The following is a 27,038-nucleotide window of genomic DNA, read 5'->3' as shown; positions in this document are numbered from 1 at the left end:
TAGATCAGGCCACCAACAAAGTGCGTTTCACGGGCCTTGGTAAGAGATTTTCTCGTAGGCTGTAAGAGCACTGGGCAGAGCCAGTTGTTTCTTAGCTTCCCAAAGAGCTGGAAGCAAGATGCTTTGGGGGCTCCCTGCCCCTTTGCCAACAAGGCCGACCTTTGGGCCTTTCAGCTCTAGGCCAATGGAGCACACCCAGAGCAGAAGTTCTACCTCAGCCAGATAAGGCCTGCCAAGAAACTGCGTTTCAAAGGCTTTGGTAAGAGATGTTGCCGGTACTCTGTTAGAGCACTGGGCAGAGACAGTTCTTTCTTAGCTTCCCAAAGAGCTGGAAGCAAGGTGCTTTGGGGCCTCTCTGCCCCTTTGCAAACAAGGCATCCCTTTGGGCCTTTCAGCTCTAGGCCAATGGAGCACACCCAGAGCAGAAGTCCTACTTCAGCCAGATCAGGCCTGCCAAGGAACTGCGTTTCAGAGGCCTTTGTATGTGACGTTCCCGGTAGGCTGTGAGAGCACGGTGCAGAGCCAGTTGTTTCCTTGTTTCCCAAACAGCTGGAAGCAAGACGCTTTGGGGCCTCTCTGCCCCTTTGGAAACAAGGCAGCACGTTGGGTCTGGCAGCTCTAGGGCAATGGAGCACAACCAGAGCAGAAGTTCTACTTCTTCCAGATCAGGCCTGCCTAGACAGTGCGTTTCACAGGCCTTGATAAGAGATGTTCTCTTAGGCTATAAGAGCACTGGGCACAGCCAGTTGTTTCTTAGCTTCCCAAGAGGTGGAAGCAAGATGCTTTGGGGCCTCTCTCCCCCTTTGGAAACAAGGCAGCCCTTTTGGCCTTTCATCTCTAGGGCAATGGAGCACACCCAGAGCAGAAGTTCTACCTCAGCCAGATCAGGCCTGCCAAGAAACTGCTTTTCACAGGCCTTCGTAAGAGGTGTTCCCGGAAGGCTGTAAGAGTACCTGGCAGAGCGAGTTGTTTCTTAGCTTCAAAAACAGCTGGAAGCAACATGATTTGGGGCCTCTCTCCCCCTTTGGAAACAAAGCAGCCTTTGTGCCTGGCAGCTCTAGGCCAAAGGAGCACACCCAGAGCACAAGTTCTACCTCAGCCAGATAAGGCCTGTCAAGAAGCTGCGTTTCACAGGCCTTTGTATGTGACGTTCCCGGTTGGCTTTGAGAGCACTGTGCAGAGCCAGTTGTTTTAGCTTCCCAGAGAGCAGGAAGCAAGATGCTTTGGGGCCTCTCTCACGCTTTGGAAATAAAGGCAGCCCTTTGGGCCTGGCAGCCCTAGGCCAATGGAGTACACCCAGAGCAGAAGTTCTACCTCAGCCAGATCAGGCCTTCCAAGAAACTGCGTCTCACAGGCCTTTCTCTGTCACGTTGCCGGTAGGCTGTGAGAGCACTGTGCAGAGCCAGTTGTTTTTTAGCTTCCCAAAGTGCTGGAGGCAAGATGCTTTGGGGCCTCTCTCCCCCTTTGGAAACAAGGCGGCCCTTAGGTCCTGGTAGCTCTAGGCCTATGTAGCACAACCAGAACAGAAGTTCTACTTCAGCCAGGTCAGGCCTGCCAAGAAACTGCGTTTCACAGGCCTTTCAAAGACATGTTCTCTTAGGCTGTAAGAGCACTGGGCAGAGCCAGCTGTTTCTTAGCTTCCCGAAGAGCTGGGAGCAAGATGCTTTGGGTCCACTCTCCGTCTTTGGAAACAAGGCAGACCTTTGGGCCTGGCAGCTCTAGGGCAATGGAGCACACCCAGAGCAGAAGTTCTACTTCAGCCAGATCAGGCCTGCCAGGAAACTGCGTTTCACAGGCCTTGGTAGGAGATGTTCCCGGTAGGCTGTAAGAGCACTGGGCAACGCCAGATGTTTCTTAGCTTCCCGAAGAGCTGGAAGCAAGATGCTTTGGTGCCACTCTCTCACTTTGGAATCAAGGCAGCCCTTTGGGGCAGGTAGCTCTAGGCCAGTGGAGCACACCCAGAGCAGAAGTTCTACTTCGGCCAGTTCAGGCCACCAACAAACTGCGTTTCACAGGCCTTGGTAAGAGATGTTCCCGGTAGGCTGTAAGATCACTGGGCAACGCCAGATGCTTCTTAGCTTCCCGAAGAGCTGGAAGCAAGATGCTTTGGGGCCTCTCATCCCCTTTGCAAACAAGGCGGCCCTTTGGGCCAGGCAGCTCCAGGCCAATGGAGCACACCCAGAGCAGATGTTCTACTTCAGCTAGATCAGGCCACCAACAAAGTGCGTTTCACGGGCCTTGGTAAGAGATTTTCTCGTAGGCTGTAAGAGCACTGGGCAGAGCCAGTTGTTTCTTAGCTTCCCAAAGAGCTGGAAGCAAGATGCTTTGGGGGCTCCCTGCCCCTTTGCCAACAAGGCCGACCTTTGGGCCTTTCAGCTCTAGGCCAATGGAGCACACCCAGAGCAGAAGTTCTACCTCAGCCAGATAAGGCCTGCCAAGAAACTGCGTTTCAAAGGCTTTGGTAAGAGATGTTGCCGGTACTCTGTTAGAGCACTGGGCAGAGACAGTTCTTTCTTAGCTTCCCAAAGAGCTGGAAGCAAGGTGCTTTGGGGCCTCTCTGCCCCTTTGCAAACAAGGCATCCCTTTGGGCCTTTCAGCTCTAGGCCAATGGAGCACACCCAGAGCAGAAGTCCTACTTCAGCCAGATCAGGCCTGCCAAGGAACTGCGTTTCAGAGGCCTTTGTATGTGACGTTCCCGGTAGGCTGTGAGAGCACGGTGCAGAGCCAGTTGTTTCCTTGTTTCCCAAACAGCTGGAAGCAAGACGCTTTGGGGCCTCTCTGCCCCTTTGGAAACAAGGCAGCACGTTGGGTCTGGCAGCTCTAGGGCAATGGAGCACAACCAGAGCAGAAGTTCTACTTCTTCCAGATCAGGCCTGCCTAGACAGTGCGTTTCACAGGCCTTGATAAGAGATGTTCTCTTAGGCTATAAGAGCACTGGGCACAGCCAGTTGTTTCTTAGCTTCCCAAGAGGTGGAAGCAAGATGCTTTGGGGCCTCTCTCCCCCTTTGGAAACAAGGCAGCCCTTTTGGCCTTTCATCTCTAGGGCAATGGAGCACACCCAGAGCAGAAGTTCTACCTCAGCCAGATCAGGCCTGCCAAGAAACTGCTTTTCACAGGCCTTCGTAAGAGGTGTTCCCGGAAGGCTGTAAGAGTACCTGGCAGAGCGAGTTGTTTCTTAGCTTCAAAAACAGCTGGAAGCAACATGATTTGGGGCCTCTCTCCCCCTTTGGAAACAAAGCAGCCTTTGTGCCTGGCAGCTCTAGGCCAAAGGAGCACACCCAGAGCACAAGTTCTACCTCAGCCAGATAAGGCCTGTCAAGAAGCTGCGTTTCACAGGCCTTTGTATGTGACGTTCCCGGTTGGCTTTGAGAGCACTGTGCAGAGCCAGTTGTTTTAGCTTCCCAGAGAGCAGGAAGCAAGATGCTTTGGGGCCTCTCTCACACTTTGGAAATAAAGGCAGCCCTTTGGGCCTGGCAGCCCTAGGCCAATGGAGTACACCCAGAGCAGAAGTTCTACCTCAGCCAGATCAGGCCTTCCAAGAAACTGCGTCTCACAGGCCTTTCTCTGTCACGTTGCCGGTAGGCTGTGAGAGCACTGTGCAGAGCCAGTTGTTTTTTAGCTTCCCAAAGTGCTGGAGGCAAGATGCTTTGGGGCCTCTCTCCCCCTTTGGAAACAAGGCGGCCCTTAGGTCCTGGTAGCTCTAGGCCTATGTAGCACAACCAGAACAGAAGTTCTACTTCAGCCAGGTCAGGCCTGCCAAGAAACTGCGTTTCACAGGCCTTTCAAAGACATGTTCTCTTAGGCTGTAAGAGCACTGGGCAGAGCCAGCTGTTTCTTAGCTTCCCGAAGAGCTGGGAGCAAGATGCTTTGGGTCCACTCTCCGTCTTTGGAAACAAGGCAGACCTTTGGGCCTGGCAGCTCTAGGGCAATGGAGCACACCCAGAGCAGAAGTTCTACTTCAGCCAGATCAGGCCTGCCAGGAAACTGCGTTTCACAGGCCTTGGTAGGAGATGTTCCCGGTAGGCTGTAAGAGCACTGGGCAACGCCAGATGTTTCTTAGCTTCCCGAAGAGCTGGAAGCAAGATGCTTTGGTGCCACTCTCTCACTTTGGAATCAAGGCAGCCCTTTGGGGCAGGTAGCTCTAGGCCAGTGGAGCACACCCAGAGCAGAAGTTCTACTTCGGCCAGTTCAGGCCACCAACAAACTGCGTTTCACAGGCCTTGGTAAGAGATGTTCCCGGTAGGCTGTAAGATCACTGGGCAACGCCAGATGCTTCTTAGCTTCCCGAAGAGCTGGAAGCAAGATGCTTTGGGGCCTCTCATCCCCTTTGCAAACAAGGCGGCCCTTTGGGCCAGGCAGCTCTAGGCCAATGGAGCACACCCAGAGCAGATGTTCTACTTCAGCTAGATCAGGCCACCAACAAAGTGCGTTTCACGGGCCTTGGTAAGAGATTTTCTCGTAGGCTGTAAGAGCACTGGGCAGAGCCAGTTGTTTCTTAGCTTCCCAAAGAGCTGGAAGCAAGATGCTTTGGGGGCTCCCTGCCCCTTTGCCAACAAGGCCGACCTTTGGGCCTTTCAGCTCTAGGCCAATGGAGCACACCCAGAGCAGAAGTTCTACCTCAGCCAGATAAGGCCTGCCAAGAAACTGCGTTTCAAAGGCTTTGGTAAGAGATGTTGCCGGTACTCTGTTAGAGCACTGGGCAGAGACAGTTCTTTCTTAGCTTCCCAAAGAGCTGGAAGCAAGATGCTTTGGGGCCTCTCTGCCCCTTTGCAAACAAGGCATCCCTTTGGGCCTTTCAGCTCTAGGCCAATGGAGCACACCCAGAGCAGAAGTCCTACTTCAGCCAGATCAGGCCTGCCAAGGAACTGCGTTTCAGAGGCCTTTGTATGTGACGTTCCCGGTAGGCTGTGAGAGCACGGTGCAGAGCCAGTTGTTTCCTTGTTTCCCAAACAGCTGGAAGCAAGACGCTTTGGGGCCTCTCTGCCCCTTTGGAAACAAGGCAGCACGTTGGGTCTGGCAGCTCTAGGGCAATGGAGCACAACCAGAGCAGAAGTTCTACTTCTTCCAGATCAGGCCTGCCTAGACAGTGCGTTTCACAGGCCTTGATAAGAGATGTTCTCTTAGGCTATAAGAGCACTGGGCACAGCCAGTTGTTTCTTAGCTTCCCAAGAGGTGGAAGCAAGATGCTTTGGGGCCTCTCTCACCCTTTGGAAACAAGGCAGCCCTTTTGGCCTTTCATCTCTAGGGCAATGGAGCACACCCAGAGCAGAAGTTCTACCTCAGCCAGATCAGGCCTGCCAAGAAACTGCTTTTCACAGGCCTTCGTAAGAGGTGTTCCCGGAAGGCTGTAAGAGTACCTGGCAGAGCGAGTTGTTTCTTAGCTTCAAAAACAGCTGGAAGCAACATGATTTGGGGCCTCTCTCCCCCTTTGGAAACAAAGCAGCCTTTGTGCCTGGCAGCTCTAGGCCAAAGTAGCACACCCAGAGCACAAGTTCTACCTCAGCCAGATAAGGCCTGTCAAGAAGCTGCGTTTCACAGGCCTTTGTATGTGACGTTCCCGGTTGGCTTTGAGAGCACTGTGCAGAGCCAGTTGTTTTAGCTTCCCAGAGAGCAGAAAGCAAGATGCTTTGGGGCCTCTCTCAGACTTTGGAAATAAAGGCAGCCCTTTGGGCCTGGCAGCCCTAGGCCAATGGAGTACACCCAGAGCAGAAGTTCTACCTCAGCCAGATCAGGCCTTCCAAGAAACTGCGTCTCACAGGCCTTTCTCTGTCACGTTGCCGGTAGGCTGTGAGAGCACTGTGCAGAGCCAGTTGTTTTTTAGCTTCCCAAAGTGCTAGAGGCAAGATGCTTTGGGGCCTCTCTCCCCCTTTGGAAACAAGGCGGCCCTTAGGTCCTGGTAGCTCTAGGCCTATGTAGCACAACCAGAACAGAAGTTCTACTTCAGCCAGGTCAGGCCTGCCAAGAAACTGCGTTTCACAGGCCTTTCAAAGACATGTTCTCTTAGGCTGTAAGAGCACTGGGCAGAGCCAGCTGTTTCTTAGCTTCCCGAAGAGCTGGGAGCAAGATGCTTTGGGTCCACTCTCCGTCTTTGGAAACAAGGCAGCCCTTTGGGCCTGGCAGCTCTAGGGCAATGGAGCACACACAGAGCAGAAGTTCTACTTCAGCCAGATCAGGCCTGCCAGGAAACTGCGTTTCACAGGCCTTGGTAAGAGATGTTCCCGGTAGGCTGTAAGAGCACTGGGCAGAGCCAGTTGTTTCTTACCTTCCTGAAAAGCTGGAAGCAAGATGCTTGGGACCCCTCTGCCCGTTTGGGAACAAGGCAGCCTTTTGGGTCGGGAAGCTCTAGGCCAATGGAGCACACGCAGAGCAGGAGTTCTACTTCAGCCTGATCAGGCCTGCAAAGAAACAGCGTTTGACAGGCCTTGGTAAGAGATGTTCCCGGTAGGTGTAAGAGCACTGGGCAGAGCCAGTTGTTTCTTAGCTTCGCAAAGACCGGGAAGCAAGATGCTTTGGGCCTCTCTGCCCCTTGGAAACAGGGCAGCACTTTGGGCCTGGCAGCTCTAGGGCAATGGAGCACACCCAGAGCCGGAGTTCTACTTCAGCCAGATGAGGCCTGCCAAGAAACTGCGTTTCACAGGCCTTTCAAAGACATGTTCCCGGTAGGCTGTAAGAGCACGGGCCAGAGCGAGTTGGTTCTTAGCTTCCCAGAGAGCTGGAAGCAAGATGCTTTGGGGCCTCTCTGCCCCTTTGGAAACAAGGCAGCACCTTGGGCCTGGCAGCTCTAGGGCAATGGAGCACACCCAGAGCAGAAGTTCTACTTCAGCCAGATCAGGCCTGCCAGGAAACTGCGTTTCACAGGCCTTGGTAAGAGATGTTCCCGGTAGGCTGTAAGAGCACTGGGCAACGCCAGATGTTTCTTAGCTTCCCGAAGAGCTGGAAGCAAGATGCTTTGGTGCCACTCTCTCACTTTGGAATCAAGGCAGCCCTTTGGGCCAGGTAGCTCTAGGCCAGTGGAGCACACCCAGAGCAGAAGTTCTACTTCGGCCAGTTCAGGCCACCAACAAACTGCGTTTCACAGGCCTTGGTAAGAGATGTTCCCGGTAGGCTGTAAGATCACTGGGCAACGCCAGATGTTTCTTAGCTTCCCGAAGAGCTGGAAGCAAGATGCTTTGGGGCCTCTCATCCCCTTTGCAAACAAGGCGGCCCTTTGGGCCAGGCAGCTCTAGGCCAATGCAGCACACCCAGAGCAGAAGTTCTACTTCAGCTAGATCAGGCCACCAACAAAGTGCATTTCACAGGCCTTGGTAAGAGATTGTCTCTTAGGCTGTAAGAGCACTGGGCAGAGCCAGTTGTTTCTTAGCTTCCCAAAGAGCTGGAAGCAAGATGCTTTGGGGGCTCCCTGCCCCTTTGCCAACAAGGCCGACCTTTGGGCCTTTCAGCTCTAGGCCAATGGAGCACACCCAGAGCAGAAGTTCTACCTCAGCCAGATAAGGCCTGCCAAGAAACTGCGTTTCAAAGGCTTTGGTAAGAGATGTTGCCGGTACTCTGTTAGAGCACTGGGCAGAGACAGTTGTTTCTTAGCTTCCCAAAGAGCTGGAAGCAAGATGCTTTGGGGCCTCTCTGCCCCTTTGCAAACAAGGCATCCCTTTGGGCCTTTCAGCTCTAGGCCAATGGAGTACACCCAGAGCAGAAGTCCTACTTCAGCCAGATCAGGCCTGCCAAGGAACTGCGTTTCAGAGGCCTTTGTATGTGACGTTCCCGGTAGGCTGTGAGAGCACGGTGCAGAGCCAGTTGTTTCCTTGTTTCCCAAACAGCTGGAAGCAAGACGCTTTGGGGCCTCTCTGCCCCTTTGGAAACAAGGCAGCACGTTGGGTCTGGCAGCTCTAGGGCAATGGAGCACAACCAGAGCAGAAGTTCTACTTCTTCCAGATCAGGCCTGCCTAGACAGTGCGTTTCTCAGGCCTTGATAAGAGATGTTCTCTTAGGCTATAAGAGCACAGGGCACAGCCAGTTGTTTCTTAGCTTCCCAAGAGGTGGAAGCAAGATGCTTTGGGGCCTCTCTCCCCCTTTGGAAACAAGGCAGCCCTTTTGGCCTTTCATCTCTAGGGCAATGGAGCACACCCAGAGCAGAAGTTCTACCTCAGCCAGATCAGGCCTGCCAAGAAACTGCTTTTCACAGGCCTTCGTAAGAGGTGTTCCCGGAAGGCTGTAAGAGTACCTGGCAGAGCGAGTTGTTTCTTAGCTTCAAAAACAGCTGGAAGCAACATGATTTGGGGCCTCTCTCCCCCTTTGGAAACAAAGCAGCCTTTGTGCCTGGCAGCTCTAGGCCAAAGTAGCACACCCAGAGCACAAGTTCTACCTCAGCCAGATAAGGCCTGTCAAGAAGCTGCGTTTCACAGGCCTTTGTATGTGACGTTCCCGGTTGGCTTTGAGAGCACTGTGCTGAGCCAGTTGTTTCAGCTTCCCAGAGAGCAGGAAGCAAGATGCTTTGGGGCCTCTCTCACACTTTGGAAATAAAGGCAGCCCTTTGGGCCTGGCAGCCCTAGGCCAATGGAGTACACCCAGAGCAGAAGTTCTACCTCAGCCAGATCAGGCCTTCCAAGAAACTGCGTCTCACAGGCCTTTCTCTGTCACGTTGCCGGTAGGCTGTGAGAGCACTGTGCAGAGCCAGTTGTTTCTTAGCTTCCCAAAGATTTGGAAGCAAGATACTTTGGGGATTCTCAGCCCCTTTGGAAACAAGGCGGCCCTTTGGGCCTGGCAGCTCTAGGCCAAAGTAGCACGCCCAGAGCAGGAGTTCTACTTCAGCCAGATCAGGCCTGCCAAGAAACTGCGTTTCACAGGCCTTGGGAAGAGATGTTCCCGGTAGGCTGTAAGAGCACTGGGCAGAGCCAGTTGTTTCTTACCTTCCTGAAAAGCTGGAAGCAAGATGCTTGGGACCCCTCTGCCCGTTTGGGAACAAGGCAGCCTTTTGGGTCGGGAAGCTCTAGGCCAATGGAGCACACGCAGAGCAGGAGTTCTACTTCAGCCTGATCAGGCCTGCAAAGAAACAGCGTTTGACAGGCCTTGGTAAGAGATGTTCCCGGTAGGTGTAAGAGCACTGGGCAGAGCCAGTTGTTTCTTAGCTTCGCAAAGACCGGGAAGCAAGATGCTTTGGGCCTCTCTGCCCCTTGGAAACAGGGCAGCACTTTGGGCCTGGCAGCTCTAGGGCAATGGAGCACACCCAGAGCCGGAGTTCTACTTCAGCCCGATGAGGCCTGCCAAGAAACTGCGTTTCACAGGCCTTTCAAAGACATGTTCCTGGTAGGCTGTAAGAGCACGGGCCAGAGCGAGTTGGTTCTTAGCTTCCCAGAGAGCTGGAAGCAAGATGCTTTGGGGCCTCTCTGCCCCTTTGGAAACAAGGCAGCACCTTGGGCCTGGCAGCTCTAGGGCAATGGAGCACACCCAGAGCAGAAGTTCTACTTCAGCCAGATCAGGCCTGCCAGGAAACTGCGTTTCACAGGCCTTGGTAAGAGATGTTCCCGGTAGGCTGTAAGAGCACTGGGCAACGCCAGATGTTTCTTAGCTTCCCGAAGAGCTGGAAGCAAGATGCTTGGGTGCCACTCTCTCACTTTGGAATCAAGGCAGCCCTTTGGGGCAGGTAGCTCTAGGCCAGTGGAGCACACCCAGAGCAGAAGTTCTACTTCGGCCAGTTCAGGCCACCAACAAACTGCGTTTCACAGGCCTTGGTAAGAGATTTTCCCGGTAGGCTGTAAGAGCACTGGGCAACGCCAGATGTTTCTTAGCTTCCCGAGAGCTGGAAGCAAGATGCTTTGGGGCCTCTCATCCCCTTTGCAAACAAGGCGGCCCTTTGGGCCAGGCAGCTCTAGGCCAATGGAGCACACCCAGAGCAGAAGTTCTACTTCAGCTAGATCAGGCCACCAACAAAGTGCATTTCACAGGCCTTGGTAAGAGATTGTCTCTTAGGCTCTAAGAGCACTGGGCAGAGCCAGTTGTTTCTTAGCTTCCCAAAGAGCTGGAAGCAAGATGCTTTGGGGGCTCCCTGCCCCTTTGCCAACAAGGCCGACCTTTGGGCCTTTCAGCTCTAGGCCAATGGAGCACACCCAGAGCAGAAGTTCTACCTCAGCCAGATAAGGCCTGCCAAGAAACTGCGTTTCAAAGGCTTTGGTAAGAGATGTTGCCGGTACTCTGTTAGAGCACTGGGCAGAGACAGTTCTTTCTTAGCTTCCCAAAGAGCTGGAAGCAAGATGCTTTGGGGCCTCTCTGCCCCTTTGCAAACAAGGCATCCCTTTGGGCCTTTCAGCTCTAGGCCAATGGAGCACACCCAGAGCAGAAGTCCTACTTCAGCCAGATCAGGCCTGCCAAGGAACTGCGTTTCAGAGGCCTTTGTATGTGACGTTCCCGGTAGGCTGTGAGAGCACGGTGCAGAGCCAGTTGTTTCCTTGTTTCCCAAACAGCTGGAAGCAAGACGCTTTGGGGCCTCTCTGCCCCTTTGGAAACAAGGCAGCACGTTGGGTCTGGCAGCTCTAGGGCAATGGAGCACAACCAGAGCAGAAGTTCTACTTCTTCCAGATCAGGCCTGCCTAGACAGTGCGTTTCACAGGCCTTGATAAGAGATGTTCTCTTAGGCTATAAGAGCACTGGGCACAGCCAGTTGTTTCTTAGCTTCCCAAGAGGTGGAAGCAAGATGCTTTGGGGCCTCTCTCCCCCTTTGGAAACAAGGCAGCCCTTTTGGCCTTTCATCTCTAGGGCAATGGAGCACACCCAGAGCAGAAGTTCTACCTCAGCCAGATCAGGCCTGCCAAGAAACTGCTTTTCACAGGCCTTCGTAAGAGGTGTTCCCGGAAGGCTGTAAGAGTACCTGGCAGAGCGAGTTGTTTCTTAGCTTCAAAAACAGCTGGAAGCAACATGATTTGGGGCCTCTCTCCCCCTTTGGAAACAAAGCAGCCTTTGTGCCTGGCAGCTCTAGGCCAAAGGAGCACACCCAGAGCACAAGTTCTACCTCAGCCAGATAAGGCCTGTCAAGAAGCTGCGTTTCACAGGCCTTTGTATGTGACGTTCCCGGTTGGCTTTGAGAGCACTGTGCAGAGCCAGTTGTTTTAGCTTCCCAGAGAGCAGGAAGCAAGATGCTTTGGGGCCTCTCTCACACTTTGGAAATAAAGGCAGCCCTTTGGGCCTGGCAGCCCTAGGCCAATGGAGTACACCCAGAGCAGAAGTTCTACCTCAGCCAGATCAGGCCTTCCAAGAAACTGCGTCTCACAGGCCTTTCTCTGTCACGTTGCCGGTAGGCTGTGAGAGCACTGTGCAGAGCCAGTTGTTTTTTAGCTTCCCAAAGTGCTGGAGGCAAGATGCTTTGGGGCCTCTCTCCCCCTTTGGAAACAAGGCGGCCCTTAGGTCCTGGTAGCTCTAGGCCTATGTAGCACAACCAGAACAGAAGTTCTACTTCAGCCAGGTCAGGCCTTCCAAGAAACTGCGTTTCACAGGCCTTTCCAAGACATGTTCTCTTAGGCTGTAAGAGCACTGGGCAGAGCCAGCTGTTTCTTAGCTTCCCGAAGAGCTGGGAGCAAGATGCTTTGGGTCCACTCTCCGTCTTTGGAAACAAGGCAGCCCTTTGGGCCTGGCAGCTCTAGGGCAATGGAGCACACCCAGAGCAGAAGTTCTACTTCAGCCAGATCAGGCCTGCCAGGAAACTGCGTTTCACAGGCCTTGGTAGGAGATGTTCCTGGTAGGCTGTAAGAGCACTGGGCAACGCCAGATGTTTCTTAGCTTCCCGAAGAGCTGGAAGCAAGATGCTTTGGTGCCACTCTCTCACTTTGGAATCAAGGCAGCCCTTTGGGGCAGGTAGCTCTAGGCCAGTGGAGCACACCCAGAGCAGAAGTTCTACTTCGGCCAGTTCAGGCCACCAACAAACTGCGTTTCACAGGCCTTGGTAAGAGATGTTCCCGGTAGGCTGTAAGATCACTGGGCAACGCCAGATGCTTCTTAGCTTCCCGAAGAGCTGGAAGCAAGATGCTTTGGGGCCTCTCATCCCCTTTGCAAACAAGGCGGCCCTTTGGGCCAGGCAGCTCTAGGCCAATGGAGCACACCCAGAGCAGAAGTTCCACTTCAGCTAGATCAGGCCACCAACAAAGTGCGTTTCACAGGCCTTGGTAAGAGATTTTCTCGTAGGCTGTAAGAGCACTGGGCAGAGCCAGTTGTTTCTTAGCTTCCCAAAGAGCTGGAAGCAAGATGCTTTGGGGGCTCCCTGCCCCTTTGCCAACAAGGCCGACCTTTGGGCCTTTCAGCTCTAGGCCAATGGAGCACACCCAGAGCAGAAGTTCTACCTCAGCCAGATAAGGCCTGCCAAGAAACTGCGTTTCAAAGGCTTTGGTAAGAGATGTTGCCGGTACTCTGTTAGAGCACTGGGCAGAGACAGTTGTTTCTTAGCTTCCCAAAGAGCTGGAAGCAAGATGCTTTGGGGCCTCTCTGCCCCTTTGCAAACAAGGCATCCCTTTGGGCCTTTCAGCTCTAGGCCAATGGAGCACACCCAGAGCAGAAGTCCTACTTCAGCCAGATCAGGCCTGCCAAGGAACTGCGTTTCAGAGGCCTTTGTATGTGACGTTCCCGGTAGGCTGTGAGAGCACGGTGCAGAGCCAGTTGTTTCCTTGTTTCCCAAACAGCTGGAAGCAAGACGCTTTGGGGCCTCTCTGCCCCTTTGGAAACAAGGCAGCACGTTGGGTCTGGCAGCTCTAGGGCAATGGAGCACAACCAGAGCAGAAGTTCTACTTCTTCCAGATCAGGCCTGCCTAGACAGTGCGTTTCACAGGCCTTGATAAGAGATGTTCTCTTAGGCTATAAGAGCACTGGGCACAGCCAGTTGTTTCTTAGCTTCCCAAGAGGTGGAAGCAAGATGCTTTGGGGCCTCTCTCCCCCTTTGGAAACAAGGCAGCCCTTTTGGCCTTTCATCTCTAGGGCAATGGAGCACACCCAGAGCAGAAGTTCTACCTCAGCCAGATCAGGCCTGCCAAGAAACTGCTTTTCACAGGCCTTCGTAAGAGGTGTTCCCGGAAGGCTGTAAGAGTACCTGGCAGAGCGAGTTGTTTCTTAGCTTCAAAAACAGCTGGAAGCAACATGATTTGGGGCCTCTCTCCCCCTTTGGAAACAAAGCAGCCTTTGTGCCTGGCAGCTCTAGGCCAAAGTAGCACACCCAGAGCACAAGTTCTACCTCAGCCAGATAAGGCCTGTCAAGAAGCTGCGTTTCACAGGCCTTTGTATGTGACGTTCCCGGTTGGCTTTGAGAGCACTGTGCAGAGCCAGTTGTTTTAGCTTCCCAGAGAGCAGGAAGCAAGATGCTTTGGGGCCTCTCTCACACTTTGGAAATAAAGGCAGCCCTTTGGGCCTGGCAGCCCTAGGCCAATGGAGTACACCCAGAGCAGAAGTTCTACCTCAGCCAGATCAGGCCTTCCAAGAAACTGCGTCTCACAGGCCTTTCTCTGTCACGTTGCCGGTAGGCTGTGAGAGCACTGTGCAGAGCCAGTTGTTTTTTAGCTTCCCAAAGTGCTGGAGGCAAGATGCTTTGGGGCCTCTCTCCCCCTTTGGAAACAAGGCGGCCCTTAGGTCCTGGTAGCTCTAGGCCTATGTAGCACAACCAGAACAGAAGTTCTACTTCAGCCAGGTCAGGCCTGCCAAGAAAATGCGTTTCACAGGCCTTTCCAAGACATGTTCTCTTAGGCTGTAAGAGCACTGGGCAGAGCCAGCTGTTTCTTAGCTTCCCGAAGAGCTGGGAGCAAGATGCTTTGGGTCCACTCTCCGTCTTTGGAAACAAGGCAGCCCTTTGGGCCTGGCAGCTCTAGGGCAATGGAGCACACCCAGAGCAGAAGTTCTACTTCAGCCAGATCAGGCCTGCCAGGAAACTGCGTTTCACAGGCCTTGGTAAGAGATGTTCCCGGTAGGCTGTAAGAGCACTGGGCAACGCCAGATGTTTCTTAGCTTCCCGAAGAGCTGGAAGCAAGATGCTTTGGTGCCACTCTCTCACTTTGGAATCAAGGCAGCCCTTTGGGGCAGGTAGCTCTAGGCCAGTGGAGCACACCCAGAGCAGAAGTTCTACTTCGGCCAGTTCAGGCCACCAACAAACTGCGTTTCACAGGCCTTGGTAAGAGATGTTCCCGGTAGGCTGTAAGATCACTGGGCAACGCCAGATGCTTCTTAGCTTCCCGAAGAGCTGGAAGCAAGATGCTTTGGGGCCTCTCATCCCCTTTGCAAACAAGGCGGCCCTTTGGGCCAGGCAGCTCTAGGCCAATGGAGCACACCCAGAGCAGAAGTTCCACTTCAGCTAGATCAGGCCACCAACAAAGTGCGTTTCACGGGCCTTGGTAAGAGATTTTCTCGTAGGCTGTAAGAGCACTGGGCAGAGCCAGTTGTTTCTTAGCTTCCCAAAGAGCTGGAAGCAAGATGCTTTGGGGGCTCCCTGCCCCTTTGCCAACAAGGCCGACCTTTGGGCCTTTCAGCTCTAGGCCAATGGAGCACACCCAGAGCAGAAGTTCTACCTCAGCCAGATAAGGCCTGCCAAGAAACTGCGTTTCAAAGGCTTTGGTAAGAGATGTTGCCGGTACTCTGTTAGAGCACTGGGCAGAGACAGTTGTTTCTTAGCTTCCCAAAGAGCTGGAAGCAAGATGCTTTGGGGGCTCCCTGCCCCTTTGCCAACAAGGCCGACCTTTGGGCCTTTCAGCTCTAGGCCAATGGAGCACACCCAGAGCAGAAGTTCTACCTCAGCCAGATAAGGCCTGCCAAGAAACTGCGTTTCAAAGGCTTTGGTAAGAGATGTTGCCGGTACTCTGTTAGAGCACTGGGCAGAGACAGTTGTTTCTTAGCTTCCCAAAGAGCTGGAAGCAAGATGCTTTGGGGCCTCTCTGCCCCTTTGCAAACAAGGCATCCCTTTGGGCCTTTCAGCTCTAGGCCAATGGAGCACACCCAGAGCAGAAGTCCTACTTCAGCCAGATCAGGCCTGCCAAGGAACTGCGTTTCAGAGGCCTTTGTATGTGACGTTCCCGGTAGGCTGTGAGAGCACGGTGCAGAGCCAGTTGTTTCCTTGTTTCCCAAACAGCTGGAAGCAAGACGCTTTGGGGCCTCTCTGCCCCTTTGGAAACAAGGCAGCACGTTGGGTCTGGCAGCTCTAGGGCAATGGAGCACAACCAGAGCAGAAGTTCTACTTCTTCCAGATCAGGCCTGCCTAGACAGTGCGTTTCACAGGCCTTGATAAGAGATGTTCTCTTAGGCTATAAGAGCACTGGGCACAGCCAGTTGTTTCTTAGCTTCCCAAGAGGTGGAAGCAAGATGCTTTGGGGCCTCTCTCCCCCTTTGGAAACAAGGCAGCCCTTTTGGCCTTTCATCTCTAGGGCAATGGAGCACACCCAGAGCAGAAGTTCTACCTCAGCCAGATCAGGCCTGCCAAGAAACTGCTTTTCACAGGCCTTCGTAAGAGGTGTTCCCGGAAGGCTGTAAGAGTACCTGGCAGAGCGAGTTGTTTCTTAGCTTCAAAAACAGCTGGAAGCAACATGATTTGGGGCCTCTCTCCCCCTTTGGAAACAAAGCAGCCTTTGTGCCTGGCAGCTCTAGGCCAAAGTAGCACACCCAGAGCACAAGTTCTACCTCAGCCAGATAAGGCCTGTCAAGAAGCTGCGTTTCACAGGCCTTTGTATGTGACGTTCCCGGTTGGCTTTGAGAGCACTGTGCAGAGCCAGTTGTTTTAGCTTCCCAAAGAGCAGGAAGCAAGATGCTTTGGGGCCTCTCTCACACTTTGGAAATAAAGGCAGCCCTTTGGGCCTGGCAGCCCTAGGCCAATGGAGTACACCCAGAGCAGAAGTTCTACCTCAGCCAGATCAGGCCTTCCAAGAAACTGCGTCTCACAGGCCTTTCTCTGTCACGTTGCCGGTAGGCTGTGAGAGCACTGTGCAGAGCCAGTTGTTTTTTAGCTTCCCAAAGTGCTGGAGGCAAGATGCTTTGGGGCCTCTCTCCCCCTTTGGAAACAAGGCGGCCCTTAGGTCCTGGTAGCTCTAGGCCTATGTAGCACAACCAGAACAGAAGTTCTACTTCAGCCAGGTCAGGCCTGCCAAGAAAATGCGTTTCACAGGCCTTTCCAAGACATGTTCTCTTAGGCTGTAAGAGCACTGGGCAGAGCCAGCTGTTTCTTAGCTTCCCGAAGAGCTGGGAGCAAGATGCTTTGGGTCCACTCTCCGTCTTTGGAAACAAGGCAGCCCTTTGGGCCTGGCAGCTCTAGGGCAATGGAGCACACCCAGAGCAGAAGTTCTACTTCAGCCAGATCAGGCCTGCCAGGAAACTGCGTTTCACAGACCTTGGTAAGAGATGTTCCCGGTAGGCTGTAAGAGCACTGGGCAACGCCAGATGTTTCTTAGCTTCCCGAAGAGCTGGAAGCAAGATGCTTTGGTGCCACTCTCTCACTTTGGAATCAAGGCAGCCCTTTGGGGCAGGTAGCTCTAGGCCAGTGGAGCACACCCAGAGCAGAAGTTCTACTTCGGCCAGTTCAGGCCACCAACAAACTGCGTTTCACAGGCCTTGGTAAGAGATGTTCCCGGTAGGCTGTAAGATCACTGGGCAACGCCAGATGCTTCTTAGCTTCCCGAAGAGCTGGAAGCAAGATGCTTTGGGGCCTCTCATCCCCTTTGCAAACAAGGCGGCCCTTTGGGCCAGGCAGCTCTAGGCCAATGGAGCACACCCAGAGCAGAAGTTCCACTTCAGCTAGATCAGGCCACCAACAAAGTGCGTTTCACAGGCCTTGGTAAGAGATTTTCTCGTAGGCTGTAAGAGCACTGGGCAGAGCCAGTTGTTTCTTAGCTTCCCAAAGAGCTGGAAGCAAGATGCTTTGGGGGCTCCCTGCCCCTTTGCCAACAAGGCCGACCTTTGGGCCTTTCAGCTCTAGGCCAATGGAGCACACCCAGAGCAGAAGTTCTACCTCAGCCAGATAAGGCCTGCCAAGAAACTGCGTTTCAAAGGCTTTGGTAAGAGATGTTGCCGGTACTCTGTTAGAGCACTGGGCAGAGACAGTTGTTTCTTAGCTTCCCAAAGAGCTGGAAGCAAGATGCTTTGGGGCCTCTCTGCCCCTTTGCAAACAAGGCATCCCTTTGGGCCTTTCAGCTCTAGGCCAATGGAGCACACCCAGAGCAGAAGTCCTACTTCAGCCAGATCAGGCCTGCCAAGGAACTGCGTTTCAGAGGCCTTTGTATGTGACGTTCCCGGTAGGCTGTGAGAGCACGGTGCAGAGCCAGTTGTTTCCTTGTTTCCCAAACAGCTGGAAGCAAGACGCTTTGGGGCCTCTCTGCCCCTTTGGAAACAAGGCAGCACGTTGGGTCTGGCAGCTCTAGGGCAATGGAGCACAACCAGAGCAGAAGTTCTACTTCTTCCAGATCAGGCCTGCCTAGACAGTGCGTTTCACAGGCCTTGATAAGAGATGTTCTCTTAGGCTATAAGAGCACTGGGCACAGCCAGTTGTTTCTTAGCTTCCCAAGAGGTGGAAGCAAGATGCTTTGGGGCCTCTCTCCCCCTTTGGAAACAAGGCAGCCCTTTTGGCCTTTCATCTCTAGGGCAATGGAGCACACCCAGAGCAGAAGTTCTACCTCAGCCAGATCAGGCCTGCCAAGAAACTGCTTTTCACAGGCCTTCGTAAGAGGTGTTCCCGGAAGGCTGTAAGAGTACCTGGCAGAGCGAGTTGTTTCTTAGCTTCAAAAACAGCTGGAAGCAACATGATTTGGGGCCTCTCTCCCCCTTTGGAAACAAAGCAGCCTTTGTGCCTGGCAGCTCTAGGCCAAAGTAGCACACCCAGAGCACAAGTTCTACCTCAGCCAGATAAGGCCTGTCAAGAAGCTGCGTTTCACAGGCCTTTGTATGTGACGTTCCCGGTTGGCTTTGAGAGCACTGTGCAGAGCCAGTTGTTTTAGCTTCCCAGAGAGCAGGAAGCAAGATGCTTTGGGGCCTCTCTCACACTTTGGAAATAAAGGCAGCCCTTTGGGCCTGGCAGCCCTAGGCCAATGGAGTACACCCAGAGCAGAAGTTCTACCTCAGCCAGATCAGGCCTTCCAAGAAACTGCGTCTCACAGGCCTTTCTCTGTCACGTTGCCGGTAGGCTGTGAGAGCACTGTGCAGAGCCAGTTGTTTTTTAGCTTCCCAAAGTGCTGGAGGCAATATGCTTTGGGGCCTCTCTCCCCCTTTGGAAACAAGGCAGCCCTTAGGTCCTGGTAGCTCTAGGCCTATGTAGCACAAGCAGAACAGAAGTTCTACTTCAGCCAGGTCAGGCCTGCCAAGAAAATGCGTTTCACAGGCCTTTCCAAGACATGTTCTCTTAGGCTGTAAGAGCACTGGGCAGAGCCAGCTGTTTCTTAGCTTCCCGAAGAGCTGGGAGCAAGATGCTTTGGGTCCACTCTCCGTCTTTGGAAACAAGGCAGCCCTTTGGGCCTGGCAGCTCTAGGGCAATGGAGCACACCCAGAGCAGAAGTTCTACTTCAGCCAGATCAGGCCTGCCAGGAAACTGCGTTTCACAGGCCTTGGTAAGAGATGTTCCCGGTAGGCTGTAAGAGCACTGGGCAACGCCTGATGTTTCTTAGCTTCCCGAAGAGCTGGAAGCAAGATGCTTTGGTGCCACTCTCTCACTTTGGAATCAAGGCAGCCCTTTGGGGCAGGTAGCTCTAGGCCAGTGGAGCACACCCAGAGCAGAAGTTCTACTTCGGCCAGTTCAGGCCACCAACAAACTGCGTTTCACAGGCCTTGGTAAGAGATGTTCCCGGTAGGCTGTAAGATCACTGGGCAACGCCAGATGCTTCTTAGCTTCCCGAAGAGCTGGAAGCAAGATGCTTTGGGGCCTCTCATCCCCTTTGCAAACAAGGCGGCCCTTTGGGCCAGGCAGCTCTAGGCCAATGGAGCACACCCAGAGCAGAAGTTCCACTTCAGCTAGATCAGGCCACCAACAAAGTGCGTTTCACAGGCCTTGGTAAGAGATTTTCTCGTAGGCTGTAAGAGCACTGGGCAGAGCCAGTTGTTTCTTAGCTTCCCAAAGAGCTGGAAGCAAGATGCTTTGGGGGCTCCCTGCCCCTTTGCCAACAAGGCCGACCTTTGGGCCTTTCAGCTCTAGGCCAATGGAGCACACCCAGAGCAGAAGTTCTACCTCAGCCAGATAAGGCCTGCCAAGAAACTGCGTTTCAAAGGCTTTGGTAAGAGATGTTGCCGGTACTCTGTTAGAGCACTGGGCAGAGACAGTTGTTTCTTAGCTTCCCAAAGAGCTGGAAGCAAGATGCTTTGGGGCCTCTCTGCCCCTTTGCAAACAAGGCATCCCTTTGGGCCTTTCAGCTCTAGGCCAATGGAGCACACCCAGAGCAGAAGTCCTACTTCAGCCAGATCAGGCCTGCCAAGGAACTGCGTTTCAGAGGCCTTTGTATGTGACGTTCCCGGTAGGCTGTGAGAGCACGGTGCAGAGCCAGTTCTTTCCTTGTTTCCCAAACAGCTGGAAGCAAGACGCTTTGGGGCCTCTCTGCCCCTTTGGAAACAAGGCAGCACGTTGGGTCTGGCAGCTCTAGGGCAATGGAGCACAACCAGAGCAGAAGTTCTACTTCTTCCAGATCAGGCCTGCCTAGACAGTGCGTTTCACAGGCCTTGATAAGAGATGTTCTCTTAGGCTATAAGAGCACTGGGCACAGCCAGTTGTTTCTTAGCTTCCCAAGAGGTGGAAGCAAGATGCTTTGGGGCCTCTCTCCCCCTTTGGAAACAAGGCAGCCCTTTTGGCCTTTCATCTCTAGGGCAATGGAGCACACCCAGAGCAGAAGTTCTACCTCAGCCAGATCAGGCCTGCCAAGAAACTGCTTTTCACAGGCCTTCGTAAGAGGTGTTCCCGGAAGGCTGTAAGAGTACCTGGCAGAGCGAGTTGTTTCTTAGCTTCAAAAACAGCTGGAAGCAACATGATTTGGGGCCTCTCTCCCCCTTTGGAAACAAAGCAGCCTTTGTGCCTGGCAGCTCTAGGCCAAAGTAGCACACCCAGAGCACAAGTTCTACCTCAGCCAGATAAGGCCTGTCAAGAAGCTGCGTTTCACAGGCCTTTGTATGTGACGTTCCCGGTTGGCTTTGAGAGCACTGTGCAGAGCCAGTTGTTTTAGCTTCCCAGAGAGCAGGAAGCAAGATGCTTTGGGGCCTCTCTCACACTTTGGAAATAAAGGCAGCCCTTTGGGCCTGGCAGCCCTAGGCCAATGGAGTACACCCAGAGCAGAAGTTCTACCTCAGCCAGATCAGGCCTTCCAAGAAACTGCGTCTCACAGGCCTTTCTCTGTCACGTTGCCGGTAGGCTGTGAGAGCACTGTGCAGAGCCAGTTGTTTTTTAGCTTCCCAAAGTGCTGGAGGCAATATGCTTTGGGGCCTCTCTCCCCCTTTGGAAACAAGGCAGCCCTTAGGTCCTGGTAGCTCTAGGCCTATGTAGCACAAGCAGAACAGAAGTTCTACTTCAGCCAGGTCAGGCCTGCCAAGAAAATGCGTTTCACAGGCCTTTCCAAGACATGTTCTCTTAGGCTGTAAGAGCACTGGGCAGAGCCAGCTGTTTCTTAGCTTCCCGAAGAGCTGGGAGCAAGATGCTTTGGGTCCACTCTCCGTCTTTGGAAACAAGGCAGCCCTTTGGGCCTGGCAGCTCTAGGGCAATGGAGCACACCCAGAGCAGAAGTTCTACTTCAGCCAGATCAGGCCTGCCAGGAAACTGCGTTTCACAGGCCTTGGTAAGAGATGTTCCCGGTAGGCTGTAAGAGCACTGGGCAACGCCTGATGTTTCTTAGCTTCCCGAAGAGCTGGAAGCAAGATGCTTTGGTGCCACTCTCTCACTTTGGAATCAAGGCAGCCCTTTGGGGCAGGTAGCTCTAGGCCAGTGGAGCACACCCAGAGCAGAAGTTCTACTTCGGCCAGTTCAGGCCACCAACAAACTGCGTTTCACAGGCCTTGGTAAGAGATGTTCCCGGTAGGCTGTAAGATCACTGGGCAACGCCAGATGCTTCTTAGCTTCCCGAAGAGCTGGAAGCAAGATGCTTTGGGGCCTCTCATCCCCTTTGCAAACAAGGCGGCCCTTTGGGCCAGGCAGCTCTAGGCCAATGGAGCACACCCAGAGCAGAAGTTCCACTTCAGCTAGATCAGGCCACCAACAAAGTGCGTTTCACAGGCCTTGGTAAGAGATTTTCTCGTAGGCTGTAAGAGCACTGGGCAGAGCCAGTTGTTTCTTAGCTTCCCAAAGAGCTGGAAGCAAGATGCTTTGGGGGCTCCCTGCCCCTTTGCCAACAAGGCCGACCTTTGGGCCTTTCAGCTCTAGGCCAATGGAGCACACCCAGAGCAGAAGTTCTACCTCAGCCAGATAAGGCCTGCCAAGAAACTGCGTTTCAAAGGCTTTGGTAAGAGATGTTGCCGGTACTCTGTTAGAGCACTGGGCAGAGACAGTTGTTTCTTAGCTTCCCAAAGAGCTGGAAGCAAGATGCTTTGGGGCCTCTCTGCCCCTTTGCAAACAAGGCATCCCTTTGGGCCTTTCAGCTCTAGGCCAATGGAGCACACCCAGAGCAGAAGTCCTACTTCAGCCAGATCAGGCCTGCCAAGGAACTGCGTTTCAGAGGCCTTTGTATGTGACGTTCCCGGTAGGCTGTGAGAGCACGGTGCAGAGCCAGTTCTTTCCTTGTTTCCCAAACAGCTGGAAGCAAGACGCTTTGGGGCCTCTCTGCCCCTTTGGAAACAAGGCAGCACGTTGGGTCTGGCAGCTCTAGGGCAATGGAGCACAACCAGAGCAGAAGTTCTACTTCTTCCAGATCAGGCCTGCCTAGACAGTGCGTTTCACAGGCCTTGATAAGAGATGTTCTCTTAGGCTATAAGAGCACTGGGCACAGCCAGTTGTTTCTTAGCTTCCCAAGAGGTGGAAGCAAGATGCTTTGGGGCCTCTCTCCCCCTTTGGAAACAAGGCAGCCCTTTTGGCCTTTCATCTCTAGGGCAATGGAGCACACCCAGAGCAGAAGTTCTACCTCAGCCAGATCAGGCCTGCCAAGAAACTGCTTTTCACAGGCCTTCGTAAGAGGTGTTCCCGGAAGGCTGTAAGAGTACCTGGCAGAGCGAGTTGTTTCTTAGCTTCAAAAACAGCTGGAAGCAACATGATTTGGGGCCTCTCTCCCCCTTTGGAAACAAAGCAGCCTTTGTGCCTGGCAGCTCTAGGCCAAAGTAGCACACCCAGAGCACAAGTTCTACCTCAGCCAGATAAGGCCTGTCAAGAAGCTGCGTTTCACAGGCCTTTGTATGTGACGTTCCCGGTTGGCTTTGAGAGCACTGTGCAGAGCCAGTTGTTTTAGCTTCCCAGAGAGCAGGAAGCAAGATGCTTTGGGGCCTCTCTCAGACTTTGGAAATAAAGGCAGCCCTTTGGGCCTGGCAGCCCTAGGCCAATGGAGTACACCCAGAGCAGAAGTTCTACCTCAGCCAGATCAGGCCTTCCAAGAAACTGCGTCTCACAGGCCTTTCTCTGTCACGTTGCCGGTAGGCTGTGAGAGCACTGTGCAGAGCCAGTTGTTTTTTAGCTTCCCAAAGTGCTGGAGGCAAGATGCTTTGGGGCCTCTCTCCCCCTTTGGAAACAAGGCGGCCCTTAGGTCCTGGTAGCTCTAGGCCTATGTAGCACAAGCAGAACAGAAGTTCTACTTCAGCCAGGTCAGGCCTGCCAAGAAAATGCGTTTCACAGGCCTTTCCAAGACATGTTCTCTTAGGCTGTAAGAGCACTGGGCAGAGCCAGCTGTTTCTTAGCTTCCCGAAGAGCTGGGAGCAAGATGCTTTGGGTCCACTCTCCGTCTTTGGAAACAAGGCAGCCCTTTGGGCCTGGCAGCTCTAGGGCAATGGAGCACACCCAGAGCAGAAGTTCTACTTCAGCCAGATCAGGCCTGCCAGGAAACTGCGTTTCACAGGCCTTGGTAGGAGATGTTCCCGGTAGGCTGTAAGAGCACTGGGCAACGCCAGATGTTTCTTAGCTTCCCGAAGAGCTGGAAGCAAGATGCTTTGGTGCCACTCTCTCACTTTGGAATCAAGGCAGCCCTTTGGGGCAGGTAGCTCTAGGCCAGTGGAGCACACCCAGAGCAGAAGTTCTACTTCGGCCAGTTCAGGCCACCAACAAACTGCGTTTCACAGGCCTTGGTAAGAGATGTTCCCGGTAGGCTGTAAGATCACTGGGCAACGCCAGATGCTTCTTAGCTTCCCGAAGAGCTGGAAGCAAGATGCTTTGGGGCCTCTCATCCCCTTTGCAAACAAGGCGGCCCTTTGGGCCAGGCAGCTCTAGGCCAATGGAGCACACCCAGAGCAGAAGTTCCACTTCAGCTAGATCAGGCCACCAACAAAGTGCGTTTCACGGGCCTTGGTAAGAGATTTTCTCGTAGGCTGTAAGAGCACTGGGCAGAGCCAGTTGTTTCTTAGCTTCCCAAAGAGCTGGAAGCAAGATGCTTTGGGGGCTCCCTGCCCCTTTGCCAACAAGGCCGACCTTTGGGCCTTTCAGCTCTAGGCCAATGGAGCACACCCAGAGCAGAAGTTCTACCTCAGCCAGATAAGGCCTGCCAAGAAACTGCGTTTCAAAGGCTTTGGTAAGAGATGTTGCCGGTACTCTGTTAGAGCACTGGGCAGAGACAGTTGTTTCTTAGCTTCCCAAAGAGCTGGAAGCAAGATGCTTTGGGGCCTCTCTGCCCCTTTGCAAACAAGGCATCCCTTTGGGCCTTTCAGCTCTAGGCCAATGGAGCACACCCAGAGCAGAAGTCCTACTTCAGCCAGATCAGGCCTGCCAAGGAACTGCGTTTCAGAGGCCTTTGTATGTGACGTTCCCGGTAGGCTGTGAGAGCACGGTGCAGAGCCAGTTCTTTCCTTGTTTCCCAAACAGCTGGAAGCAAGACGCTTTGGGGCCTCTCTGCCCCTTTGGAAACAAGGCAGCACGTTGGGTCTGGCAGCTCTAGGGCAATGGAGCACAACCAGAGCAGAAGTTCTACTTCTTCCAGATCAGGCCTGCCTAGACAGTGCGTTTCACAGGCCTTGATAAGAGATGTTCTCTTAGGCTATAAGAGCACTGGGCACAGCCAGTTGTTTCTTAGCTTCCCAAGAGGTGGAAGCAAGATGCTTTGGGGCCTCTCTCCCCCTTTGGAAACAAGGCAGCCCTTTTGGCCTTTCATCTCTAGGGCAATGGAGCACACCCAGAGCAGAAGTTCTACCTCAGCCAGATCAGGCCTGCCAAGAAACTGCTTTTCACAGGCCTTCGTAAGAGGTGTTCCCGGAAGGCTGTAAGAGTACCTGGCAGAGCGAGTTGTTTCTTAGCTTCAAAAACAGCTGGAAGCAACATGATTTGGGGCCTCTCTCCCCCTTTGGAAACAAAGCAGCCTTTGTGCCTGGCAGCTCTAGGCCAAAGTAGCACACCCAGAGCACAAGTTCTACCTCAGCCAGATAAGGCCTGTCAAGAAGCTGCGTTTCACAGGCCTTTGTATGTGACGTTCCCGGTTGGCTTTGAGAGCACTGTGCAGAGCCAGTTGTTTTAGCTTCCCAGAGAGCAGGAAGCAAGATGCTTTGGGGCGTCTCTCAGACTTTGGAAATAAAGGCAGCCCTTTGGGCCTGGCAGCCCTAGGCCAATGGAGTACACCCAGAGCAGAAGTTCTACCTCAGCCAGATCAGGCCTTCCAAGAAACTGCGTCTCACAGGCCTTTCTCTGTCACGTTGCCGGTAGGCTGTGAGAGCACTGTGCAGAGCCAGTTGTTTTTTAGCTTCCCAAAGTGCTGGAGGCAAGATGCTTTGGGGCCTCTCTCCCCCTTTGGAAACAAGGCGGCCCTTAGGTCCTGGTAGCTCTAGGCCTATGTAGCACAACCAGAACAGAAGTTCTACTTCAGCCAGGTCAGGCCTGCCAAGAAAATGCGTTTCACAGGCCTTTCAAAGACATGTTCTCTTAGGCTGTAAGAGCACTGGGCAGAGCCAGCTGTTTCTTAGCTTCCCGAAGAGCTGGGAGCAAGATGCTTTGGGTCCACTCTCCGTCTTTGGAAACAAGGCAGACCTTTGGGCCTGGCAGCTCTAGGGCAATGGAGCACACCCAGAGCAGAAGTTCTACTTCAGCCAGATCAGGCCTGCCAGGAAACTGCGTTTCACAGGCCTTGGTAGGAGATGTTCCCGGTAGGCTGTAAGAGCACTGGGCAACGCCAGATGTTTCTTAGCTTCCCGAAGAGCTGGAAGCAAGATGCTTTGGTGCCACTCTCTCACTTTGGAATCAAGGCAGCCCTTTGGGGCAGGTAGCTCTAGGCCAGTGGAGCACACCCAGAGCAGAAGTTCTACTTCGGCCAGTTCAGGCCACCAACAAACTGCGTTTCACAGGCCTTGGTAAGAGATGTTCCCGGTAGGCTGTAAGATCACTGGGCAATGCCAGATGCTTCTTAGCTTCCCGAAGAGCTGGAAGCAAGATGCTTTGGGGCCTCTCATCCCCTTTGCAAACAAGGCGGCCCTTTGGGCCAGGCAGCTCTAGGCCAATGGAGCACACCCAGAGCAGATGTTCCACTTCAGCTAGATCAGGCCACCAACAAAGTGCGTTTCACGGGCCTTGGTAAGAGATTTTCTCGTAGGCTGTAAGAGCACTGGGCAGAGCCAGTTGTTTCTTAGCTTCCCAAAGAGCTGGAAGCAAGATGCTTTGGGGGCTCCCTGCCCCTTTGCCAACAAGGCCGACCTTTGGGCCTTTCAGCTCTAGGCCAATGGAGCACACCCAGAGCAGAAGTTCTACCTCAGCCAGATAAGGCCTGCCAAGAAACTGCGTTTCAAAGGCTTTGGTAAGAGATGTTGCCGGTACTCTGTTAGAGCACTGGGCAGAGACAGTTGTTTCTTAGCTTCCCAAAGAGCTGGAAGCAAGATGCTTTGGGGGCTCTCTGCCCCTTTGCAAACAAGGCATCCCTTTGGGCCTTTCAGCTCTAGGCCAATGGAGCACACCCAGAGCAGAAGTCCTACTTCAGCCAGATCAGGCCTGCCAAGGAACTGCGTTTCAGAGGCCTTTGTATGTGACGTTCCCGGTAGGCTGTGAGAGCACGGTGCAGAGCCAGTTGTTTCCTTGTTTCCCAAACAGCTGGAAGCAAGACGCTTTGGGGCCTCTCTGCCCCTTTGGAAACAAGGCAGCACGTTGGGTCTGGCAGCTCTAGGGCAATGGAGCACAACCAGAGCAGAAGTTCTACTTCTTCCAGATCAGGCCTGCCTAGACAGTGCGTTTCACAGGCCTTGATAAGAGATGTTCTCTTAGGCTATAAGAGCACTGGGCACAGCCAGTTGTTTCTTAGCTTCCCAAGAGGTGGAAGCAAGATGCTTTGGGGCCTCTCTCCCCCTTTGGAAACAAGGCAGCCCTTTTGGCCTTTCATCTCTAGGGCAATGGAGCACACCCAGAGCAGAAGTTCTACCTCAGCCAGATCAGGCCTGCCAAGAAACTGCTTTTCACAGGCCTTCGTAAGAGGTGTTCCCGGAAGGCTGTAAGAGTACCTGGCAGAGCGAGTTGTTTCTTAGCTTCAAAAACAGCTGGAAGCAACATGATTTGGGGCCTCTCTCCCCCTTTGGAAACAAAGCAGCCTTTGTGCCTGGCAGCTCTAGGCCAAAGTAGCACACCCAGAGCACAAGTTCTACCTCAGCCAGATAAGGCCTGTCAAGAAGCTGCGTTTCACAGGCCTTTGTATGTGACGTTCCCGGTTGGCTTTGAGAGCACTGTGCAGAGCCAGTTGTTTTAGCTTCCCAGAGAGCAGGAAGCAAGATGCTTTGGGGCGTCTCTCAGACTTTGGAAATAAAGGCAGCCCTTTGGGCCTGGCAGCCCTAGGCCAATGGAGTACACCCAGAGCAGAAGTTCTACCTCAGCCAGATCAGGCCTTCCAAGAAACTGCGTCTCACAGGCCTTTCTCTGTCACGTTGCCGGTAGGCTGTGAGAGCACTGTGCAGAGCCAGTTGTTTTTTAGCTTCCCAAAGTGCTGGAGGCAAGATGCTTTGGGGCCTCTCTCCCCCTTTGGAAACAAGGCGGCCCTTAGGTCCTGGTAGCT

The sequence above is a fragment of the Equus asinus genome, chromosome 10, assembly GCF_041296235.1.
Source record: "Equus asinus isolate D_3611 breed Donkey chromosome 10, EquAss-T2T_v2, whole genome shotgun sequence".
NCBI classification, from domain to species: Eukaryota; Metazoa; Chordata; class Mammalia; order Perissodactyla; family Equidae; genus Equus; species Equus asinus.
This window is presented reverse-complemented; position numbering follows the sequence as displayed.